Raw genomic sequence first — 8,411 nt, 5'->3', positions numbered from 1 at the left:
GGTGGGGTGATACAATCTGTCCTACTATTTACATTAGTTCCCAAGAGAAGCACTCTTAATGTCAAAGTGATGTTATGATTTTCAAAACAATAATTATAAATGACTCCCAGGTTAATGGCTATTTCAAGAAACACAGCATAAAGTTGTAGAACTACCACAGCCATATTCTATTGCTAATACATATTATTGAAAGTTCCTTTAATTCACCAGATATTCACCAGAATATGACAGGCTCATAGATTGTTCCTTTGTTTTCTCCCCCTTACGTATGCAAAGGCCTGTGTTAATAAAGATCTTTGTAAATCTGCTCATTTTTGAGTATGTTGACGGAATCTGAGGCTGTCGCATTTGTCACTCTGTATGCAAGAAACGGCACACAAGACTGGAGCCAAACATATTTGCACTGCAGAAACAAACAGCAGGGGATTACAGGGTAGTTTTCATATCTTGAGTGTGTTGTTTAGTAGAGTCAGACACTGTAGCTTACCTTCTGCTCGGCTCTGCTATAGTAACGAGGCACTTTTAATAAAAGTTGGCTATTTATGCAGTAGAAACATTTAAAAAAAAGTTTTGCTGTGGCAAAAAAGGTAAGCAAACTTCGACACTCATAATCCACTGGGCTCATTCAGAATATGAGTGAGCAGGGTTACAAAAATGCAGAAGTATGATATGTAGTTTTCACAAAAGCCTAAAAGTCTGTCAAAAGACACATTTTGCGACTTTTGCTGACAAATGAAGACGGATATCTTGGTGCAGGTAACACCGAGTAATACATATTGTTCATTTACTTATATACTAACATTGTGGAAATACAAAGCTGGTTAAAATCAGTCAACTTACCTTTTAAATACTTATTCTTGATACTTATTGTGGGTAAATACTATTGATTTTATATGTAATTTTGTGTGATTGTATATGTATTAAATGTATTGTATTGATTTTATATGTAATTTTTTTTACAACTGTAAACTAAGTTTCTATTTTTGCTCTGTCATCAAAAATAGTTCCAAACTAAGTCAACGCAGAATCAACCATTGCGTGTCTCCAAGCAACACACAGCAGTGATCTTCAATTCCTGAATGAATCTGTGTTTTTTGAGGGGTTAGAAAATGATTCAATGACTTGCTGATAGAGACTTACTTTATCACTTGTCGTCAACTACTGGTATAATATAGTAACTGCAAACTCCCCACCACTACACTGACAGCTTACTATATTTGGAACATACAAACACAGAAAAGCGGAGTCATGCAAACAGTGAAAAGTCCTAGTCCTACTGGACTAAATATCAACACTATTGGAATGCTGTTCGGCCAATCATTAAAAGGAAGGGACTTAATGTTGAATAATAAACAACATTATGTCACAAATGTTTAGAACAGAGATGAACTTATTACATTTGTCACTCTGTATGCAAGAAACGGCACACAAGACTGGAGCCAAACATATTTGCACTGCAGAAACAAACAGCAGGGGATTACAGGGTAGTTTTCATATCTTGAGTGTGTTGTTTAGTAGAGTCAGACACTGTAGCTTACCTTCTGCTCGGCTCTGCTATAGTAACGAGGCACTTTTAATAAAAGTTGGCTATTTATGCAGTAGAAACATTTAAAAAAAAGTTTTGCTGTGGCAAAAAAGGTAAGCAAACTTCGACACTCATAATCCACTGGGCTCATTCAGAATATGAGTGAGCAGGGTTACAAAAATGCAGAAGTATGATATGTAGTTTTCACAAAAGCCTAAAAGTCTGTCAAAAGACACATTTTGCGACTTTTGCTGACAAATGAAGACGGATATCTTGGTGCAGGTAACACCGAGTAATACATATTGTTCATTTACTTATATACTAACATTGTGGAAATACAAAGCTGGTTAAAATCAGTCAACTTACCTTTTAAATACTTATTCTTGATACTTATTGTGGGTAAATACTATTGATTTTATATGTAATTTTGTGTGATTGTATATGTATTAAATGTATTGTATTGATTTTATATGTAATTTTTTTTACAACTGTAAACTAAGTTTCTATTTTTGCTCTGTCATCAAAAATAGTTCCAAACTAAGTCAACGCAGAATCAACCATTGCGTGTCTCCAAGCAACACACAGCAGTGATCTTCAATTCCTGAATGAATCTGTGTTTTTTGAGGGGTTAGAAAATGATTCAATGACTTGCTGATAGAGACTTACTTTATCACTTGTCGTCAACTACTGGTATAATATAGTAACTGCAAACTCCCCACCACTACACTGACAGCTTACTATATTTGGAACATACAAACACAGAAAAGCGGAGTCATGCAAACAGTGAAAAGTCCTAGTCCTACTGGACTAAATATCAACACTATTGGAATGCTGTTCGGCCAATCAGATTAAAAGGAAGGGACTTAATGTTGAATAATAAACAACATTATGTCACAAATGTTGAGAACAGAGATGAACTTATTAAACTCAGAAAATGTAAGCTCCAAGCATAAGTTCAATGTTTGTAAACTCAAGGGTAAAGCTTACCAGAGAAATACATGAGAAAATTTATAATAGCATGTTTATTTTCTTAATATTTATGTTCTCACTACTATTATTAGCCTTTCTTCAGCCCTTTGGGGTTTTTGACACTTACATACAGCTCACTAAAAGCCAGCTACAAAGGGATAATAGCATCATATTCAAAAGATACAATATAATGTAGGTCATGTCAGCATTCACATATCATTTCAAACAGTAAGTAGGGGTTATAAACTTTGTAGAAATTTGTAGAAACTCTGCAAAATAAGTCTGAGGACAGGATAACAAACATTGCAAAGAGGACCTCATCTGACCACCATGTCCCCTTAGAAAAGGTGCTTAATAGTAAATAAAGGCTAATCATATGTACCTGTTCATGCTATTTTAAATAATATTTCCTTCACAAGTTGGAAAGAGGCTCTAAAATGTCTTCTTGATTAGGACATGCTCATTATAGCTAGCAGCACCTAGGGGGCTTTTTTTATTTCCAGACTAAAAAATGCTGTTGATGTTAGTCCGATTTAGATAATTGCTAAACCCACATGCATACCCTTACGAAAAAGAAGTTTATTCAAGTGTGCTATTAGTATACTTCTTTTAAACTAAAAATAGGAAAGTATACTTTTAGTCTACTTTTTATGTACTTCTCAGAAATGGGCTTTATGTACTTCTCAGAAATATACTTAAAATGACATTTAAGTATGCTTGACTTATACTTAGAAAAAGTCTAAATATATTTTAGCTATAATTGTGCTCCTAGAATCCGTGTTTTCATTGTTATACCGTAGGGGGCGCTAGTACACATCTTCTGTACAGAATTTCCAAAAAACACAAGTCAAGAAGAAACCGAAACAACAGATGCTTCCACATGTATTCAAACACGATCATCAGACAAAAAACAGTATCAAAACAATGTAACATTATGGAATAAAATGTCGACCAATGAAGAGGTAATGATAACTGTCAAGCTTTGGGGTGTTGATCGACTTTAAACTAAAATAAACTTGAAGTATACTACTTTTTGGTAAGGGTATTTCTGAAACAATGGAAAATATAAAAGATCTCTTGCTACTAATGCGCAAACATCTTGATTTACTATCCAATTAGTTTTGGTTTTGCCTTAGAGAGCGATGGCTAGCTGAAATCTTATAAAGTAATTCCACACCAATCGATGAGTCTGATTTTACACAACTGAGATGAAGACTTTTCTCATCTCTCCAAGCCATGCATGTGTTTGGTGTAGACCCCCCTCAACTAGACTTTTTTTTTTTCATTAACAGTTTCTCAGATTAACTGAACTAGCAGAAATATTTAACATTAGACATACAAAGCACTGGGGGTGCTCAGATGAGACTTCATTTGCTGTAGGCCACCCACTTCAAGATTTGACATTCAAAGCAGTGTGTGGCTGTTACTGTCAGTTTCAGTTACTGTTGCTTTCCTGTCAGCTTGAACCTGTCAGAATTATCCTCTAATCTTGTGTTATTAACAATTTTTTATTTATTTTTTTGCCACAGAGCTGCTGCTACCACTGGATGTTTTTGTTTATTTTTTGTTTGTCACACCATTCTTGAAAATCAGTGGCATGTGATGAACTAACCTGGTGGGCTATGATTGATTGGCCAAGAGTGCTGAGATATAGTATCTCTTTCTGCAGGTTACACTGATGCGCCACTAGGTTATTAGCATTATATTTAGCATTAACATTTTTCTTTTATTACCATAAAAACAGCTGATAGTCATTGATTAGTTTATACACATCTATATTATCTAAGAACGCTCCCTTTATAATCACTGCAGTTGTCAATTATTTTGGTTCAGCACAAGGTCTGCTCGTTTGCCAAAACTTGTATTATAATAATTGAAACCGTCTATACTATAATGAAATCTAATATAATATAATGAATCTCATATTTACATACACTTTTGTTGGTTATGATGAGAGCATTTGTAAGAGTATGTGAGCTTGCGCTAAAAAAAAAAACTCCGGCTATGCATTCATGCATTAAACATTGGCTACAATGCTCACTGCAAAAAAAATAAAATAATTATATATATAATTATAAAACTTCTTATTAGCTATTACCAATGTTTCTTACACTCACAGGAATTACATTTCCTACTGCTGTATATGAGTTTGTGAGTTTAGAATTAAGTGTGTCCCACACTAAAAAAAAGTGCCTGAATATAAAACTTTATTCAGTTGCTTGCACTACAGAGGACTTTGTTTAAATTGTAAGGTTAGACACAGATCAGCTCATTAAGTAGCAAACAACCAGCTGCTCCCTTCACAGGGGACAAAAATACTGTTTTTTGAATGAGTCTCTGAGTGATTAATAAACAGTGTCACCATAACTGGATGCTTTTATATTCATCTACTCTACTGTATATTGCTTGGGTGTTCTTCTGTGTCCTTAAGAGCCTCCACAAGGAAAGTGTCAATACCATGGTGTGGGACAACGGGTCTTCGCAGGCCCGATGTCAGACAAAAAATGTGTTAACACCAACCCCCTATAAAATAAACAAATATATACAGAAACATATTATAATCACAACATTTCATTATTCCCCTTTAAAACACGCAATGTACTCGTCGGCTTCCAGTTGATTCGTGCCAGTGCACCGCAACTCAGGTACTATATAGCCTATATAGTGCTGTGCTGTTCTAACCAACAGGGACAGGTCACTTTGTTACATCACCTCCCCCCTCTCCAGGCCACGAACTGTTTGGGTACCGAGACAGGCTATCTTGTTCTGAGTGCCAGGTCAATGTTGAATTTTGAATTGGTAGGGTTGCAGGGAGAGGTAACATCTGGTCACACGAAAGTTGTGATCCTTCATTGTGAGGATCCATGTCAACTTCCTGCTCAGGTACGCAATGGTCCTCTCTTCACCTGGATCTCCCTGGGCCAGGACTGCTCCAATCCCCACAGCAGAAGTGTCTACCTAAATGACAAACTCCTTGTTGAAGTCTGGACTCTTGAGGACTGGGCCCGAACATATCTGTTCCTTTAGGGTGTTAAAGGCTGCTTCACACTCCTCAGTCCAGGTTAATGGGGTTCTTGACACTTTTGCAGAGCAGGTTGGTCAGTGGGATAGCAGTGGTAGAAAAGTTGGGGATAAAACGTCAATGCCATCCCACCAGTCCCAAGAAAGACCGGACTTCTTTCTTCATTCTCATCTTGGACTGCATTGAACAGCTTCTACCTTGCCTACTTGAGGTATCAGCTCCCCATTTCTTAGGTGGTATCCCATGCAGCCCGAATAGTAAAATGGTCAAATGAAATAGCCCCAGCGGGGTCCAGAATGCCGTGTAGGGTCTGGAAGCCTCCTACAGGGGAACTTGCCAATACCCTTTGCAAAGATCTAAGTTTGTGATGTATTTGGCTTGGCCGATCCTCTCCAGAAGGTCATCGATGTGTGGCATTGGGTAAGCATTGAATCTTGGCTGGGCATTCAGCTTCCTTAAGTCAATATAGATGCGCAGTGTCATCTTTCTTCGGGACAATAACTATTGGACTACTCCACTCACTCTTGGAGGGTTCAATAACTCCCAACTCTAACATTGTCTCAATCTCTGCTTTCAGGGATGCCACCAGCCTCTCGAGTACTCGGTACAGCTGCTGTCAGGAAGGTGTTGGATCAAGATGGTGGATTTTATGTTGTAGGAGGTTGGTCTGCCCAGGCCTCTGACGAAACACCGAAGGGTACTCATTCAGAAGGTGGTGCAACTCTGCTTGTTTGGACTCACCTGCTGGTTGTGCTGGCTCTCTCACATTCGGTTCTGGTTGTTCATCCTCCTGATCCTCTTCCAATTCATGAATCAGCAGCGATGTTTCAGGTTTGCTGGATGGCTCTTTCCACTCCTTCAGCAGATTAAAGTGGTAAGTCCGTGTAGCCTGGCCTTTGTCGGGATGATGAATCTCATATGTCACTGGTCCCATCTTGCGAACAAAGGTGTAGTGTCCTTGCCACTTCATCAGCAGTTTGCTCGTTGAGGTAGGGAGCAGTAACAGTACTTTTTGTCCAGGTTGCAAATCTTGGGTTCTGGCGTGCTGGTTATATCATTTATTTTGTGCTTTTTGCACCTATCGGAGGTTCTCTTGGGCCATCTCTATGTAACGCTCCAGGTGGTCTCTCATCTCAAGGACATACTGGACAATGCCCTTCTCAGACTTCGTCGTCTCATCAAACGAAGGGACTTCCCAACTCTTTCGCAGAAGATCCAGTGGCCCTTGAACCCGCCATCAATACAGGAGCTTGTATGGAGAAAAACCTGTTGATGCTTGTAGAACCTCCCTGTAGGCAAACAGCAAGAATGGTAGCCACTTTTCCCAGTCCCTTCCAGTGTCAGAGACAAACTCGCGGAACATGTTCTTGAGCGTCTGGTTAAAGCGCTCCATCAGTCCAACGGTCTGGGGGTAGTATGGGCTGGTCTTGATCGCGGTGATGCCTAGCTGTTGATGCAGTAGCTTCATCAGCCATGACGTGAAATTGGTCCCTTGATCTGTGAGGATTTCATCTGGTATCCCCACCCTGGAGAACAGCTGGATGAGGGTGTTGATGATCTTGGGCGTAGTAATGGATCGAAGAGGGAAAGCCTCAGGATACCTTGTCACATAATCTCTGATGACGAGGATGTACTGGTGCCCTGCTCTTTTCCTGAGTTCCCACAATGTCCATGACGATACGCTGAAAAGGGACAGATATCACAGGCAGAGGAAGTAAAGGTGCCTGTTGGCGCATAGCACTGTTTTTTTGGCATGTGGGGCATGTGGTGTAGTAAGTCTGTACATCAATGTACATGGAGGGCCAAATAAATCATGAGCTTATGGCACTCCAGAAAACATATGTTCGCATATGTCCTGCCCATGGAATACTGTGTGCTAAGTGTAAAACAATGGGATGTTAACATGTAGGGACAACCAAACGGGTGGATTCAGGGGTTTGCATGTACAATACATCATTAATAATAACCTATTTTCCCCACATAAGTTAGCTTGGTTTCCCTCAAACACTTTAGAAAACAGAAGTTTCAATAACTCGTCAGCTTTTTGCAGCTTTTTTTCATTCTGAAATGTTTTCTGGGGCCTTCCAGCCATGAACTTCAAGACCCCAAGTTTGGATCTCAGGGGCTGGGGTACCAAGACCTTTTTTCTTGTCGTCATTGACAACATGTCTTTCTGGGGCCCTTAGTCTCACCTTGCAACATACTATGGGGTAAGTCTGGCAATGGCTGCAGAACTGCTTTAACCTGGGCTTGTGTTACAACAGGACAAACAACATCAGCATGAACAGATGTGGTTACCAGTGTTGGGGAAAGTTACTTTTAAAAGTAATGCATTACAATATTGCGTTACTCCATAAAAAAGTAACTAATCACGTTACTACAATGCGTTACGTTACTTTTGCATTACTTTTTAAATCTGGACAGGGCTTGCTTGTTTGTTTTTCAAATAAAACATTTCTATTTTTGGCAAATATAAAAGCCTTTTCACACCAAAAGTGAAATGAATAAGAAAGTAAATGTATGTCCGTACAGTAGAATGCAGAAGAAGAAATTTCAACACACTTCAGCAATAAAAAAAGACACAAATGTTTGTCTAGTCATTTTTGCTAGTAATTAGTATGGTTGAACTGGATCATCGAAGGTCAGAAGCAAAGACATTGGTTAATAGAATGGGATTAAATACATAAAGGATATTTGTGTTGTTTAACATTTAATTATTGCAGGTTTGCGTCATATTCTGAGTAGCATTATTTTTATTCATTTTGAGGAATACTGAATCTGTGTTTTGTTTTGTTTTTGTGAGTGATTAATGCATATTCATATTTATTTTGGAACTACAGTAACATCTTCTGATTTCTCAACATGGGGACAGGAGAGCTGTCAATCAATAAATTG

Source organism: Sinocyclocheilus anshuiensis, unplaced genomic scaffold (genome assembly GCF_001515605.1).
Source record: "Sinocyclocheilus anshuiensis isolate Anshui unplaced genomic scaffold, SAMN03320099.WGS_v1.1 scaffold873, whole genome shotgun sequence".
Taxonomy (NCBI): Eukaryota; Metazoa; Chordata; class Actinopteri; order Cypriniformes; family Cyprinidae; genus Sinocyclocheilus; species Sinocyclocheilus anshuiensis.
This window is presented reverse-complemented; position numbering follows the sequence as displayed.